General features: G+C 44.1%; 1 long non-coding RNA gene and 1 pseudogene across 2 annotated transcripts in view; both read right to left on the bottom strand.

Moving 5' to 3' along the window:
- Positions 1 to 11,494, bottom strand: part of LOC307056614 (3-hydroxyisobutyrate dehydrogenase, mitochondrial-like) — a 36,743-nt pseudogene extending 25,249 nt beyond the window's left edge. Inside the window, exons 1-2 of the transcript in view lie at positions 11,461 to 11,494; positions 10,947 to 11,079 (exon numbers count right to left, since the gene is read on the bottom strand). The product of the transcript in view is annotated as a 3-hydroxyisobutyrate dehydrogenase, mitochondrial-like (transcript). The remainder of the gene's footprint in view (positions 1 to 10,946; positions 11,080 to 11,460) is intronic.
- The window catches only part of LOC307056535, a 110,001-nt gene extending 95,646 nt beyond the window's left edge, over positions 1 to 14,355 (bottom strand). Inside the window, exon 1 of the long non-coding RNA XR_013811018.1 lies at positions 14,016 to 14,355. This is a non-coding gene — a long non-coding RNA (uncharacterized lncRNA). The remainder of the gene's footprint in view (positions 1 to 14,015) is intronic.
- Positions 14,356 to 15,307: the final 952 nt, after the last annotated feature.

Here is a 15,307-nt window from a genome sequence, read left to right as displayed (position 1 = left end):
AATAACCAGATAAATACATAAATGAAGGAGAAGAATAGCTCTTTCTTATGCTCAAATTATAGTTAATAAATGTAGAGGGAATGATGGGAATAGAAAATGAACAATCATCAAACACCACAGTAATGGGTGGAGTCAAAAATTATTGATGGATGCTAAAATTAGTATGGGAAAATTAAACAAGAAGCAGAATATTTGAACAATCTCAAATAATTACAAAGGGAAAAATAGTGATTTTGCAGCTATCATTATAACTAAGTCATCAAAGTTAGCATCCCCAGTAGTGAGACATACAGATTTGTTTGTACCTCTAATATGTACTGAAAATGGCATATCTCTCCTGAAGTGTTCTTGTCAAGAAATACATATCCTCAGTCTAACCATGAGAAAATATCAAACAAACCCTATTTGAGAAAAATTCTACAAAATGACTGGCTAAGATTTTCCATTAGTTCAAGGTCATAACAGACAAAAAAAGACTGAGGAACTATCCTAGATTAGAGAAGAATGGGGAGATATGACAAGCAAATGCAATAAGGGATCCTAGATTTGAATCTGGACCGCAAGACAATAGGCAATATTTGAATACGAGTCTATAAATCGTTAGTAGCATTGTGACAATGTAAACTTTCTGCTTTCAATAATTATACTCTAGTAATATAAAATGGTAACATTTGGGGAAGCTGAGTAAAGGGTATATGGGAACTCATACTGCTATGTTTGAAGTTTTTTGATAAATAAGATTTGATAACACAGTTTTATAAAACCTTAGTTTGGACATTTCTGAACCTCTTTTTTGTTTCCTTATGGAAGAAAGCTGCTTGTTTAGGGTTAATACTAATTCAATGGGGGTAAGATTTACACAGGACCAACCCTAACAATAATAGTGGGTGGCACAGGAAACAACTTTGAATGGCCATTTCAAGGAACAATATACTTAAGTGTATACAATGAGTAAAATGGATGAACTACACAAATTAATGAGTTGAAAAACCATAGAATCATAGAATTTTCTCACTGTAAAGGCTCTTACTTTCATAACTTTTCAGAACTTTTCCATTCCTATGGGTAAATACCAAAGAGCAGGATTACTAGATCACTGTATGGTAAAAGTACGTTTATTTTGTAAGAAACTGCCAAGTATCCCGCTAGCCACAAATGAGAATTCCAATTGTTCTGCATCATCACCAACTTCGGTATTTCAGTTTGGGGATTTTAGCCATTTAAATAGGTGTGTAGTGGTATCTCATTATTGTTCTAATTCAAAATTCACTGATGACATGGAATGTGTAGCATCTTTTCATAGGCTTATTTGCCATGTGTCTATTTTCTTTGTTTAACCATAGTAGTTTTGTTGTTTTTTTTTTAACCAAGGCCTGCTAACTCTTGTCCTCCTGTGTCTATTTATGTTGTCTTTTTTCTTTCTTTCTTCTTTTTTTGAACTTTTGATCATTTAGTCTTTTTCCTGGTTATGTCCAATTATTTTTTATACTAAAATTGGGCTTAACTTATTTTAGGAAACTATAAAGATACCTCCACATTCTGGATGTTGTTATCTTTCTCTTGAAAAGATTTACTTTGGCCCAAGGCAGACACTTACTATAGGGACTGGTAACCTTAGTCCATTCTCAGTTTGAGCTCATTCAAAGCTGTTTTTCAGTCTGTGTGAAGGTTGGTCTATTCCTGTCTTGTCCTTCCCTACGGGTGTTGCCATTTGGGATTACCATGTGAAAGTTCGGATTCTCCCTATTCCCAACTACCCTTGTATTTGTTAGGCTTTAAATGTAATGGTTCCCGCAGCCCTGTGAGACTAAAGATACACTTAGCTTCTCATTCCATTAGTTGTTGCCTTTAGCTTGAGCTGTTGCCCTTTGGCTTCTGTGGTTAGAGTCTTTTGAACTCCTTGGCTTTTCAGTTCCTAGGCTGTAAGATTTGAATCAGCAAATGCCCAAAGGAGAAAAGCTGCACCAAATGTCAAGCTTGCATCTGTGTTTCCCTTCTCTCCACAACTTGGCCCACATGTCTTGGTGTCTCTCTAACATTCAGATGCCAGCGAACAGATGTTTTCTTACTTTGTACAGCTTTTCTAAAAGCTGTAGACTTCACCTGATCTTATGTTATTATTGAACTATCATCTCAATTACCCCTAGGAAGAAAATTTACAATTTTATGTTTTATTTTTTTATTTTCTATATTACCTCAGTTTCTGTAGAGACCTTTTACCTCACTGTTCGGTCTAGTTCCTGTGTTAGCAGTAAGATGGAGATAAGGTTGAGGCTAAGAATACTGGGGGGAAATCACTGATGAATGATATGTCTCGTTCTTTTTGTTTTTCCTCTCCTTATTTATTACTCTGGCAGCCTACACCTGCCTTTCTTCATTTGACCCACTTGCCCAAATAAGAAACCCACTCTGGTAAAGACCTGACTTTACTCTCATAAATGTCTGCATGTTAGGATTAGCTAGATGTTGAACACCATGCCAGAGTTCTTTGTGTGAGACTTTTGCAGACTTTTGTTAGCCCTTTAGTTTGCCTCTTGCAAACGCTGCTCAGATTGTTGAGGTTTTCTAAGATTCTGTAGGTCAAACCTCTCTACCTGCATACCAGATGAGCCCTTCTCTCTTTCCTGACCTCACTTGTGGGAGGTTAGCCCTCGGTTCTTCTTCTTCCCCATCCAATCGTAATCGTTCATGAATTCCAAAAGGCCCTCAAAGTATCTGTCGTCCCTTTCTCTCTTCTCTTTTCTATCAACACTGTTAAATATTAACCATATATTTGCATACCTCTTTCTTACTTACAGTGGAATATTGGAAGGCTCGATCATTAAGTGTGAGTCCCACTAAACTAGGACTCATACAACACTCTCCTCCAGGCCAAAACTTTTGATATCCACTGGGTTTTTCTTATACTATCTTATATGTAGCTAAATTTGTAATGATTTAGTTAATGCCTGAGTTATGTGACAATAAGAAATCAGTCAAATTAGCACTACAGAAGTGCAGCTTAGACCTAGGGACCAGAACCAAGGACCACAAAAACCTGTTAACCAATAAGTTTCACTTGTACTTCATGTTTAACAACTGCTGAGGGTGAATGGGAAGTGAGGGAAAAAGAGTTTAACTTCGTATCACAGAAACTTGCACTAAAATGAAGAGGAAAATGACCCAGTTCCTGGTTCAAGTCACTGTAATCTGCTTCAATAAATAATAACAGCACACAAGGAAAACAAACACTATATGATAGGAACAATGGATAATTAAATACCAGATCAGGGAGGACAGATTACACTTGCTATGGGATTTCATTAAAGAAGGATTCCAAAAAGTACTGGCTTCTTCTGAGAAGACTTCTCAGAACAGGTAGCATTTAAACTGAGTCTTGAACAAGTATATAGAGGGTAGGGAACAGGCCTTCCGGGCAGGGAACAGGCACAGTGTCAGGAATGGCACAAAGGGCTTATGGAATAGGGGACAAAACTGGCTGAACACAGGAGTGCTACGTGTTGGGGAATACGGGGGAAGGCTGGCTGAGGTTGGTTAAATGAAACATAATTAGATGGAAGAGAAAGTAGGTGCAAAGACACATGGAAGACTGTGGAAAGCCCCTGAAGATGGAGGTCAGCATAATAATATGCAGAACTCAGTGGTACTTTGACACTGTATGAATGTCTAGGTTTAAAAAATCAGGAAAACACAATAAAACAATAAACTACTGATATAATGATATGTAACCAGAGGCCAGATACCAAAGAATACACACTGTGTCTTTCCATGTATGTCATATATGGTGATAGAGGTCAGCTTAGGTGTTGCCCTGGGAGAGTATGGAACAGAAAGAAGTAACAGAGAACCGTGTAGGGTGTTAGAAATATTTTATAATATCTTGATCTGGTGTTGCATACATGGGTGCATAGAGATGTAAAAATTCAGTTATTAGCAATGCAGTTAACCCACTAGAGTTTTTTTTAAATGTATGCGTACATTAAAAAAAACTTTAGCAGGTTAATTAGGCTGTCAGTTGTATGAAGTAAATTTTGGTCAAGGAATAGCCAAGGTAGTAATGCAGTAATAAGTTATAAATGTACCCACTGTGCTCTAGAATGTCACAATTGGAATACAAGAAATATGTGTAAGAAAAAAGACAAATATTCAACATTGATGGTTGGATGAGCTGAATAAGTTAGATCACTCTACTTTCAATTTAAGAACTTGGCCAGTGTTTGGATACCTCTGAACAAAGAAAAAAAAGAAATACAATTTTTATTATGCATATGCTATGTATCAATCCCTGACTTATATTTTGACACATATAAACATGGGAAATATTGCACCTTGTAACTGAGACAATGAAGATGAGTGAGGTAGCTGGTTTTGACACTAGAGGCTGAGAAAACCATCAGCTCATAATCGTAAGAAGTCTGAAGTTGGAGGAAAAGAATCAAGAGGAAATAGTGGTAAGTGCCAGGAGCTTCTGGAAACTACATCAGAGATGAAGACTCCAAGACTGTTGAGCTTTCTAAGATTCCCGATAACTCAGGTAAAAACAGAGGGCTTAAAACTGAATCCTGGGGATATATGTATGCATATAGCTGATTCACTTTGTTACACAGCAGAAACTAACACAAAACTGTAAAGCAATTATACTCCAATAAAGATGTAAAAAAAAAAAACTGACTCCTGCAAAGTAACAATTGTTACGACAAACAGTAAAGAATTATAAGAAAAATAATCACATGCCTGTCCCAACAGAGAAATATCCTAAGCTCCATCTCACCATTTCTCCGATAGGCCTTTCACAAAATACAGTCCCATCAGCTGAATATAGGTTTGTCAAGTAACTGTGAGTAAGACTGAATTAAACAAAAATAAATCAATTCCTTCCTCCAAAACTTTTCAGAGTATGTAATGTAACAAAGTGAAACTTGAATTTCATGTCGGGATGTAGAGTACAGCTCTTCCCAAATGCTTCTGTCTTGTAACTACATTAACATCATCTAAAACCAGTGTTCTGCAGGACAGAGATTGTGAAACGCTGCTCTCATCATGTAAGATATCAAGTCTTTCTGAAAATCCATTCTTCCTTCTGCCCTTTCTCCTGTTGTCCCTGTCACCTGGAATGTCTGTCCTAAGCTCCACCTGCCAAAACCCTACCCATTTTTAGGATCCAAGAGATAATAAAAGGCTTACATTACTGAAAGGCAGAGAAAGAAATCCCTTCCTAGGGATCTACATTTCCTTCCTAGGGAAAAGAAAAATTGTAAAGTATATCACAGTGACCTTAAGTCTGTGAATATAACTATGTTGTGTTACTTTGAGTTCTGTAAAAGTCAATGTGCTACAATATACATGGATATGAATGTTTGATCTCTTACAAGTAGAACTTGCTGATAACTTTCATCATGAGCGAGGTTAATGATTAAGGGAGCCATTGTATTTGGCTCAGCCCTTATAACTAGGGAATATTAAAATTGGAAAGGTCCCTAGATATTAGCAAATCTATCTACCTCATATTCTAAGTATGGAAACTGAGACCTTCATAGATTGGATATTTATATTAACAAAGGAAAAGGATATAAGATATTGGCAGACCTACCTTTTAGATTAAGAATTTTGAGATTTTTATAGAATACTAGGACATTATATACACTGATATTGAGACAATGTGTTTCTTAGTCATCATTTCTTATTGCACTGACCAAGCGAGGTGGCAGTCAGTAGTTGTACAAAGGGAAAAAGAAAACTTTAGAAACTCCCAATTTATATACACAGGGAAATTCATCATTCATGTTATTTAAGCTAACTGGATGCAGTTTATCAGCTACATTGAAGAATGGTGAAGTGAAGTGTCTATACAATTAACATGTTAGTTTGTGTCATGACCTCCCTGTTGTTCAAGTGAGTTAATGGTTAGCACTCAACTAGGCACTTAAGAGTCCATTATAAATCTGGACTAAACGTTTATTTGTGGCATCTTTATTTTTCTTTGGTGCCCTTAGGCAGAATTAGCCCTCTTATGTTTTGATAAATTCAAGTATTAAACAGGGCTAAGGTTTCACAAGTTCTTTGGCCTAAACATGGGGGTAAGGGAGACCAATGAGCTGGAGTACCTCTAGATTTAAGAATGGTCAGATTGAGGAAGAAGAGTCTTATGCCAGAGGTGAAAGAAGACTGATTATAATTACCTATTTTTAAAAATTCCAACCCTTTTCAATGTTCTAAAGTGACCAGGAAGTACATGGGTATGCTAGGAAGTAAGGGAGTCAAGCAAGAATATTCTGTAAGAGTTTGTGGATGGCAATGAAGAGGAAAGGAAGATAGAGACAATCCTAGAAAAGGTTTTGGTTGGCCATAATAATGAAGTCAGAAGGAGAAGAAGAAAAAGAAGAAGAATGACACATGCAATGGGAAAGAGAAAGCAAGAATAGAGAAGCAAAAAGGAGAGTAGAAAAATGAGACAAATTTGGAGAAGGAAATGAGGAAGAAAACTGGGTGAAAGAAGGAAGCACTGATGGTAGACCACTTGACACTCAAACATTAACACGATGCACATTTAAGATGTGTCATCAATGGCCATGGTCATTACCCTCAAATAGTTTACAGTATGTGTTTCAGAGACATTTATAAATTGAAAATGCCATTAAAATAAGTGCCAGGGTATAAGTATTCATGGAATTGTATGGGAGAATAAAAAGTCCCCCGTCAAAGAGCCTTCTGAGACATCGGAAAAAAAGGAAAAACCTAAAAAGCATAAGACTCTTCCTATTTTCATTTCCAATGATACATCCCAATCTTGATGATCAATCAGCGATTTAAATATCAACTATAAACACAGTATTTTATGAGCTGCTATGCAGTATACTATACTAGAGCAATAGAACAGAGAGGACCTCAAACCCTCTGTTCCCTCAAATTGAAAGGCATGCTTCCTGACCCCTCCAGACCACTACTGCACACAGGGAGCACACACTAATGTTTCAGGACCCCAACCAGCAGTCACCTGCTTTGTGATTACTTCCATGACACACCCTCACTAACACCACTGACTTTCCTGCTCCTACGGGACATGACACATATTTCCTATTTTAACACATACCACAGTGCATTATGATTGCAGGTAGATGTTCTAACAACTTAAAAGAGAATGATGACTTTTTTCTCTTTACGTCTTGTTCTTTCCCTACTCATAATATTTCTTGAAGAGAAACCATAAAAATATAAACAAACACAAAAAACAGATAATATACAAAACGTGTGCTTTGCACCTTAACACAAACTTAAGTAAAATTAGTTCTGACAGTATCCAGCATGACAAACTTCCATGGTACAAATGAGAATGGACCAAGGTTTGAGCAGGTACAGGAGACAATCCACGCGTGAACACCACCAAGGAAAGGTAGACAGGAAGTAACATGGTGTGTAGGAAATCACGAGACCAGTCTGATGGGAAGAGACTTAAACAAGACTGAAATTCACTTTCTAAACCTCCATCTCCAATTGGACAATTCACAAGACACAGGTGCACCAAAGTGGCCAAATATTCAATCCCTTTAATGGGGAGGAACAGTTTAAAATTTTATAAATTTAGTTTGCCCAAAAGCAACTGTCAAATGTTGGCAGGACACAATGAAGGCTTACCTTTGTTAACATAGTTAAGTCTCTCTCTCTCACAACTAGCCCACTTGGCTCCACGTTCCTTAGCGCCACCCGATGCACTTACACAGCATTGATGGGCTTTACACAACTGGAAGGTCACATCTTTATTTCTTATTGCAGGAACACAACATCCGGAAACTTTATTTCTATCAGAAGCTAAAGCAAAATTATTGTAAAATGAGTCATTTAAACCATACATTTTATCACCTTTAAAAAGCATCTGCTCTGTGCTAAGGATTAGAAATGACTCCTGTCCTTAAAGCCTCATTAAGGAGGAAGATCTAGAAACTCAAAATTTCAATCACATGAGATAAAGCACAGAAGTGCCTATGGAGGCCAAAAGTTGTATCTAAGTGACGGCTTCATGATAACCCTGAAGTACAGTCTAGAAAGATGAGGCTATGCAGAGTTGGAGTAGGAGGTGCATTAACTGCACAGGGAGCACCTGTGCAAAGACACGCAAGCCTGACACCTGCTGGGCACTGTAAATACTGCAGGTGGGGATGACTAAAGACCAGGGGTCCAAGTGTGAGAACAGACAGAAATAAAAATAGAGATGTTGGCCCAAGCAAGCCTGGGAGAGAGCATGGCTTGTATCCCACAAGTGATGAGGCCTGGGGCTACCACTGGCTGAGTAAGGGTGCCTCCGCTGATTAGAAAAAGGCGCCCCGCAGCTGAAGGACCAATTAGATAAAGAGAGTGATCACAAAAAGCTCCCCTTCCTCAGGGCCAAAGAGCCCCAGGAGGCTTGGCAAAGCACAGTTCAGACTACAGGCTTCTGTGCAGAGCACACGCTGGGCGGCTAGTATGCACTAACTCTGTGTGGGCAAGCCATTAGCAGCATTATTTTAGGCATATCTTGTCATGTTAGAAGATCACTCAACCCGAGTAGGCAGATGAACTTAGAGGAACTGAGACCAGGGGCCGCGAAACCACCCAGGAGTTTCTGCCATAGTCGGGGCAAAATGTAATGTGGATGAAGAAGCAAATTTAGGAGGAGGCCAAAATTTACAAGCTAGACCCACTGGATGAAAGTCATAAAGAAAGTTCAGGGAAGGAATTCTGAAGAGAATGGGCTCTGCATTTTTCTTACAATCAATGTAAAATATTAGGCAAAATTAAGTACAGTGGCTTTTAAGGTCCCTTCCAGCTCTAACTTCTTTTGATTTCTAACTTATTACTCTGGTTGAGTAAAGTCCCTTCAGAGGTACAGAACAGCTCCTACACCTGAATGGGATGCAAAGAATAATCTGACTTCTCTTCACCAGGGAATGAGTTTAACTGTCCTTGCAGAAGAGGTAACACATGGTGAGAACCCCAGATCCTAGAAAAGGGCCAGGCACACGATAAGTATTCAGCTTTTTGAAAACAAATGAACAATCATTTCCTCTCCTAGATCTTCACACCCTTTCTCTGCTGGCTGCTTTCTTTCAGCTTATAAACTTCCTCAGTATACCCACTTAAAAAGCCCTCAGACCGGGCTTCCCTGGTGGCGCAAGTGGTTGAGAGTCTGCCTGCCGATGCAGGGGACACGGGTTCGTGCCCCGGTCCGGGAAGATCCCACGTGCCGCGGAGCGGCTGGGCCCGTGAGCCACGGCCGCTGGGCCTGCGCGTCCGGAGCCTGTGTTCCACAACGGGAGAGGCCACAGCAGTGAGAGGCCCGCGTACCGCAAAAAAAAAAAAAAAAAGCCCTCAGACCTATGATTCTTTGGATCTTCTTGTGGGTAACCTAAGTCTCTCCCATGCCTTCAAACACCTGTCCTCCCCAAAAGCCCAGATCTGAACCTTGGGCCCAGACCTGTCTACCAGGCCCCTCTAAAGCACTGAAGATGAAGTAAGATCCTCTCCCCACCCCCAATCCCTTCCCACTGTGCTCTGTATCTCTCAAAAAGATGCACCTGTAAACTGTCACCCACGCTTGCTGCCCTCCCTTTTCTAACTGGTCACCAAGCCCCACCCATTCTCTCTCAGATCTGCAAAATCCAGTCCAACCTTTTATAACTTAAGTGGAAACCTTAGATTACAATTCACCCTGCACCCAATCAAGTGCCTTGCACATGGAGGTCCGAGTGAGCCTCTAAACCAGAAGTCCACCTCACTGTTCTTTAGGGTTTCCCACAGCCTTCAGGATAAACATCTAAACTTCTGACAGGACAAACAAGGCCCCGTTCTGTTGGGCCCCACGAGGTTTCCAGTATCAACTCTCATTTCTTTCCTAAACCCTGAGTTCCAGTCCTATACCTTAGTTTTGCCATATTTTCTTATATTTCTCCAACTTCAACACACAGTGCTCTCTCCTGCCACCCCAGGAGCTTCTACATATCCTTAGAAAGGATGGCACCTCCTCCAAGAAGCCTACCCTGAACTTTCCCTTCCAAGATTCTGTGCTCTGCAAAGGGGAAAGGTTGGGGGGGGAGGATACATTAGGACTTTGGCGTTAACATATACACACGACTCTATATCAAATAGATCATCAACAAGGACCTACTGCACAGCACAGGGAACTCTACTCCATAGCCTGGAACAAACTGTATGGGACAAGAATCTGAAAAGGAATGGATATATGTATAACGGAATCACTTTACTGTACGCCTGAAACTAACACAATATTGTAAATCAACTATCCTCCATATAAAATAAAAATTAAAGAAAAAAGAGATTCTGTGCTCTATGGCACCAGAACTCACTTCTTCCAGAGCACTGACTACTGGGCTTGTGTTTACTTGCTGCCCAGTAGAAGGGAAGATTACCTAGGGCAGAAGCATCATCTCCAGCAGCCCTTGGTTCTGACAACTCATTCAAGTGCCAGGCTACTTTACACACATAACCTGCTTAATTAATTCTAAGAACCCACAGAAAGAGTGGTTTTTAATGTCATTTTACAAGTGTGGGGATTGCAGTTCAAAAGTAACCTGCCCAGGCCACAGACAGCATAAGCCCTGGAATTCAAATCCTAAGCTGCCTTCACACCAGTGCCCTTTCCACTATATGATACGAGTACTGAAAAACAGATTTTTTTTCCTGAGCCCTGTTTTAATGGAAAGGAAATGAAGCTGGGATATACCAAGTTCCTAATCGCTTTGGCGTGTACCAGGCAAAGTCGTTCAACAGACCAGGTAATATCTGTGGAACAATTAACGATGCTCCAAACTGTCCTAAGTGTTCTACATTGTAGGGTCTACAAGCATTAACACAGTTCGACCTTGTAACCTCCAGAGAGAGTGAGTCCTGTTCAGCCCATGCTACAGATGAGAACACTGAGACCTAGAAGCCTTAGAGCACTCGGCCGGGGTCACCGAGCCGGCAGGAGTCCTAGGCCGCACGCCCCATCTAGCGCACGCACACCCGGACACTGGGCACCGGTTCTAGTGCCCACCCTCCACCTTGCACCATCTAAAACCCCGCTTCGCAGCGCCCACACAAGAGTCCCTGGAAGCGGGAAGTACAAAGCTGTCTCAAACAGATGAACCAGTTTGCAGGGCAGAAGTTGAGACACGGATGTAGAGAACAAATGTATGCACACCAAGGGAGGAAAGCCGTGGGGGGTGGGGATGGTGGTGTGCTGAACTGGGCGACTCGGATTGACGTGTATACACTGATGTGTATAAAATTGATGACTAATAAGAACATGCTGTATAAAAAAATAAAATAAAATTCAAAAATCAAAAAAAAAAAAAGAATACTGTCTACTGTCCTCCGCGCCCCCTGGAACACTCACTGTAAATATCCAGGAGGTGCTTGCAGAATGAATGAATCAATGAACAAACAAGTTCACTCATTTCAAACGTGCAGTCACATGCGAAATCTGACCTTCTGAGAAGTTAAGCTTCTGGAAGGAGCCCATTTTCTTAATGTATTCAGCATCGAGTCATCACAAAATATGAACTCTTATAAAGTACTGCCCCCTCACTTCCCATGAGAAAGCAAAATTCCTCAGCAGGGAAATGGGAGGGTAGCAGACATTACCCGCAAAGCTTTAGGAAGGCTGCGGCTCGCTGAGCACGTCACTAGGGCCCCTGACCGCCTGCCTGGTAGTAGGACAGACACACCAGGAACGGCTGCTGACCGGCAGAAAGAGCGCCCGGCCAGGCAGGCAGCACACCCCGCACCCTGCCAAGCGAGGTCTGGCCGGCAAGGGAAAGACGCTCTCCACTTCAGAACCGCCCACCACTAGAAAGCCAGGTCCTGCCAGGGCCTGGACACACGAGGCCTTCCTTACAAGGGTTACAAATCTGTGCCCTTGCTCTGCCTCGAATAAAAGACAGGGGCGGGGACAACGTGACCATCTCCAGATGAACTTTCAACTTCGTTTCAAGTGCCTGGGTGCTGGGTCACAGTGGATTTCTAAACTCTTCCAATATTCAAAAATACCAATTTCTAAGATGCAGAAGGGTTGTTAAACATACACTTAGCACAGACCCCAGTCCCACTCCTGAGTATTTTCTCAAGTGAGGTAAAAACCCAAGTTCACATGGAAACCTGCCCTGGGATGTTTACAGCAGCTTTATTCCTGATCCCCTCAAAACTGGAAACATCCCACAAGTCCTGCCACCCGCAGGCGAATGGACAAACGGAAAATGGAATACAGCACAGCCAGAAAAAGGAGTGGCTTTTCATACCTGCAACAACAGGGATGACGGACTTCCCTGGTGGTCCAGTGACTAAGACTCCACACTCCCAATGCAAGGGGCCCAGGGTCCATCCTTGCTCAGGGAACTAGATCCCCCACGCCGCAACTAAAACATACTGCACACGGCAATGACGATCCCATGTGCCGCAACTAAGACCCAGCACAGCCAAGTAAATAACTAACTCAATAAATATTTAAAACAACAACAACAAAAAAAAAACAAACCCTGGAGGAATCTCGCATAGGTTTTGCTGAGCCAAAGCAGCCAGAATCAAAAAGCTACATGCTGTTGTTCCGTTTATCTGACCTGGAAAAGCCAAAACCTTAGGGACGGAGAGGAGATTAGTGGCCAAGAGGCTAGAGGCACCCTGGCGCCAAAGGGCAGCAAATGGGATGACAGGATTGCTCTGCCGCCTGATGGCGATCAAAACTCCTACAACTGTGCACTACAAGTGAACTATGCTTCACGGCTACTAAGGATACACAAATTAGTACATTTTGAAAAATGTGCCGACCAGCCATCCCCTGCATGACAAATGCAGTAAGAGGGGCGGGGAGGCGAGGCAAGTGGATCAGCTGGAGTTCTGAAGGTTCTCCCCACTTTCAGTTTCCCTCCCCTGGCATGTCTCCCCGCCCGGCCCACTGCTGCTCAGGCCGCCCACCCGGGCCGCCTGGAGTTACCCAACCGGAAAAGCCAGAGCCCAGGCTCAGCCGCGCCTCCAGGCACAGGAAAGGCAAAAATAGAAAGCGCCAGTGCGCAGTGGAGGGCTGGAAACCCTCGGACCTCAGATAACTGCGGAGAACCGGGGCTCGGAGTCAACATCGGCTCCAGGCGGTCCCAGCGTCCCGACCCCGACCCCGGCCGCGACACACTTTCCACAAAACTGACACACACGCGCGGGTCGCGCGGGCTTCCCCGCCGGGTCGCCTGGAGGCCGGTCCCCCGCAAGCTGAGCGCACGAAAGGGCGCCCCAAAGGCGCCGGCCCAAGCCGCCCGCTGCGCTTTCCCTCCGGAAGGTGGGCTGCGGGGCCCAAGCGTAAACCCTGAGACAAGGTACACGCGCACCACGCCGCCACAGGGGACGAGAGGCCGGGCGCCCACCTGGCCGGACACGCTGCATTTCTGGAATCACCGGACTTGTGTGTAAATTTCCCTTTGGCGTGTCATTTTCCAAAGGCCACTCAAGATCAGGGGACAGCACGCCTCCTCTCCAAGTGTCCTGCCAGCCCACCCACTCAAGATCAGAGGAACAAAATGCCTAACTAAAACAAAACAAAACAGAAACACAAAAAACTGGAGAGAGGGAGGAAAGGGTGCCCTCAAAAATAAAAAATTTAAAAAACCTAAGCACGTTGACAGCGCTAAGAATAAACTACCAGGCAAAAGAAACCCTACATGTCAAATCCTAAAGTACAGAAGGGCAAGCCCGCCGGCAGTCCAGGCCCGGGGAGACCGGGGTCCCCAGCCCTGCAGAGCCAACCGCAGACCGGCTCGGGCGCCCCTCAGAAGCGCGGGGTCCCCGCGGCCGAGTCTGCGCCCCCGGCCGGCGCCGGCTCCCCTCTGCCCACCCTGCGCGCGGGGGCTGGAAATGGCCGCGGAGAACCACGGCGGGGCGGGAAGGGGGGCTCCAAAGAAGGTCTGGCGACTCGAGTCGCTCCGTTTCTCGGTGGGCTCAGCGCGCGCCGTGGGGGAAGAGGGGCGGGGGTCCGGGAGGAGGGGACGGGTGGCACTTACGTAGACCGGCAGCGGCCACGGGCAGACGGCGGGCTAGGCCCCCACGAGCGATTCCAGCCTCAGCTCCAGCTTCTCCCCCATGTCTTCGCGCGCCGCCCCCGCACCGTGCTAGTCTGGCGGTTGGGGGAGGGGCGCGGCGCCGCCGGCGGGGGCGGGGCAAACAGGCAGGCGGGCAGTGAGGGGAGGGGGCCTGGCCTGGGCCTCAGCCGCCGCCGCCGCGCTCCCGTCCGGCCCCCGGCTCTCTCTTTGTGGTCACAGGCCCCGGGCCTCCAGCGCTGCTGCGAACTCAGGCCTGCGTGAGGCGAGCACAATGAGCCGGGGACTGGGCCGAACCACTCGCGGCGCGCGCGGCCCACCCTGTGGACACGCCCGCTCTCACGCACGCACGCACGCACGTCTTCGGCTGCCCCCAGCCACACCCACCGGCCCGAAGTGGGGACCCGAGGAGACCCCTCGGGGCCTGGGGTGGCGGGTTCGACTCCCGCCCTTGACGTACCGTGACACACACACACACACACACCCCTCCCCCCCAATAAGAAGACTATAATTCCTCATGAAATATGACAGCCGGAATCCCGGCTTCTGTTCACAAAAATGCCGTGTATTTAGCCTATGCTAGGCACCAGACCGCGGACGCTCAGTACTGGCAAAAAAGGAAATGCCCTGCCCTCATGGCACTGCCATTTTAATTGGAATAGTAGGGACAATGTTCAAGGGAGAAAATAAAGTGTCATCATCGCCACGGGGATGGTTAATCTCATGTGCGCACTGCGTGGGGCCCCGGCAACCACAAACATTATTCCAGATGTGGCCAGGAAGGTATTTTTCAGAAGAGATTAACACTGAAATTGGTCCACTTTGCGTAAAGGAGACTGTCAATGCCGCGGCGTGGGTGGGCCTCGTCCATCAGTTGAAGGACTGGAGAGAAAAATGAGGTTCCCTAGAAAGAGGGACCTGTTCCTCCAATGGCCTTGGGACATCAGCTCTTCCCTGTGTCTCCAGCCCAGAGTCCTGCCCGGACTTGCCTGCCTCACAGTCACATGAGTCAACTCCTTAAAACAAAACTATATATGTAAAAATACTGAATATATACAAGCCTATTAATTTGTATATGTGTGTATACATATTATATATATGTATACACATGTTTATATGTGCGTGCGTTTGTATTATATGTGTAAGTACTATATACAGTATACATACAAGCCTATATATTTGTGCGTATATATTGTATACATGTATGTATGTGTATATATATAGTATACATATTATAAATGTGAACATGCTGTATA

Source organism: Hyperoodon ampullatus, assembly GCF_949752795.1.
Source record: "Hyperoodon ampullatus genome assembly, chromosome: 7".
NCBI lineage: Eukaryota > Metazoa > Chordata > Mammalia > Artiodactyla > Ziphiidae > Hyperoodon > Hyperoodon ampullatus.
This window is presented reverse-complemented; position numbering and strand designations above follow the sequence as displayed.